Raw genomic sequence first — 2,500 nt, 5'->3', positions numbered from 1 at the left:
TCGGGTAAAGTGTTATTAGCATTATAACTTTTACTTTATCATTGTTGATCAAAAGACATTTTAAAACAACAACTTCTTTATTAACAGGCAAAAGAAGAATCTCAAGAAAATCAGAATAATGGTGTGAACTGGATGAGATTTTAGCTCAAGATTCACTAATTTGATGACACCTTTTGGAAATATAAAGGAAGATTGATGTCAGTGTGAATCTCACCGTCACTAAGGATGATGATGAAATTCTTGCATGACGTCAGAGTTAGGAAAACGGGAACTAGTTAAGGCGAAATGTTACAAAAAGTTACGAAATGTTAAGAAATGTTTCATTGGGGCTAGATAAGTAAAAAAAAAAATGAATTGTAAACTTATCTGTGAACAAGGGATAAAATAGATAATTGTATTATTATTATTATTATTATTATTATTATTATTATTATTATTATTATTATTATTATTATTATTATTATTATTATTATTATTATTTCTATTATTATTAGCTAAGCTATAACCCTAGTTGGAAAAGTACGATGTTATAAGACCCAAGGCTCCAACAGCGAAACCTAGCTAGTGAGGAGAGGAAATAAGGAAATCATTAAATAAAGAAATTATTAAACTATAGAAAAAGTAATAAGCAATTAAAATGAAATATTCCAAGAAAAGTAACAACATTAAAAAAATATTTCATAAAAAAACTATGCAAAGGTAATTATGTCAACCTGTTCAACATCAAAACATTTGCTGCAAGCTTGAAGTTTTGAAGTTCTACCGATTAAACTAACCGATTAGGAAGATCATTCCACAACTTGGTTACAGCTGGAATAAAACTTCTAGAATACTTTGTAGTATTGATCCTCATTATGGAGAAGGCCTGACTATAAGAATTAACTGCATGCCTAGTATTACAAACAGGATGGAACTGTACGGGAAAATCTAAATGTAAAGGAGGGTCAGAATTAAAAAAAAAAATCTTATGCAACATGCATAATTAACTAATTGAACGACGGTGCCAGAGATTAATATCTAGATCAGGAATAAGAAAGTTTCTGTCTAACAAATTAAGATGACAATCAGCAGCTGAAGGCCAGATAGGAGAACAATATTTGAAACAAGGTAGAATGAAAGAATTAAAACTTCTTCAGAAGAGATTGATCACCGACAAATCTTAAGAGACTTTTCCCATAAACCCTTTTATTTCTTATTTTTATTTTTTTAAGAGGACACAGACCTAATGTGTCTCTTAAAAGTAAATTTGCTGTCAAAATTTACACCAAAAATTTAAAAAGAGTCATACAAAATTAAAGAAACATTATAAATGCTAAGATCCGGATGTTGAGGAGCCACGGTCCTTACCTACTTACAATCATATTTGAGTTTTCTTAGGATTCAACTTCATGCCCCATAACTTGCACCACGCACTAATTTTAGTTAGATCTCTATTAAGGGATTCAGCAACCCCAGATCTACAATCAGGAAAGGGAATTAATGCAAAAAGAGTAGCATCATCTGAATATGCAACGGGCTTATTTGCTAAACCAAACCACATGTCATGTGTATATGGTATGAAAAGTAATGAACCAAGAATACCCTGAGGAACACCGGATATCACATTCTTATACTCACTATGGTGCCCATCAAGAATACCTCTTTGCGACCTATTACTTACAAATTCAATAATGATGCTAAGAAAAGACCCACCCACTCCCAAGTGTTTGAGTTTGAAAACAAGGCCCTCATGATTAACACGGTCAAAGGCAGCATCAAAATCAAGGCCAATCATACAAATTTCTTACCACAATCAAGGAATTTCTGTACAGCTTGGGAGATTGTAAGAAGGGCATCACATTCTCCCAGGCTTTTACGAAAGCCAAATTGCAAACTATGGAACAGATGATTATCATCAGAAAATCTTCCTAGAATAATCGATTTATGAGGATCGTAAACACATCTCTGAATAAAGGATAAAGTATATGAGCGTCGACAAAGGAATTTTAAACAAAGAATAACATAGATAATTGTACATAAGAAGTTATTTCTGAGCGGAATATCTCAAGAATGAATTAATAGATTTCTATTTCTTTTTTCGTTGGTGATTCTATATATTTTTTATAAACCTCAATTATAGATGAATTACCAACGGTCACACAAAGTTAATAATTTTCATATGGTCAACCAATTAATGGTTTAACAAACCTTCATAAAAACTATTTGACGAAATCTTGCAAATCAAGGGAACAGACAGGCAAACAAACGGATTGGCTTTACCTAAAATATAACCACCTGAAACGTAATTGTATATTTCGTTAAGAATTCTTCTGAAGACATTTAATATGATTTTTTTTTTCTCGAAAGCAATAATAAATTATAAATAGGAAGACATTGTTTGGTGTTAAGAATCCGTTTCATTCTTTTGCAGAAAAAATATATATAAATCCTAGTCAATTGTTCTCTTATGACAGTTCACTAACGGCATATTGCATATCTGCAAAAGCCTTGCAGTGCACTA

Source organism: Palaemon carinicauda, chromosome 32 (assembly GCF_036898095.1).
Source record: "Palaemon carinicauda isolate YSFRI2023 chromosome 32, ASM3689809v2, whole genome shotgun sequence".
NCBI lineage: Eukaryota > Metazoa > Arthropoda > Malacostraca > Decapoda > Palaemonidae > Palaemon > Palaemon carinicauda.
This window is presented reverse-complemented; position numbering follows the sequence as displayed.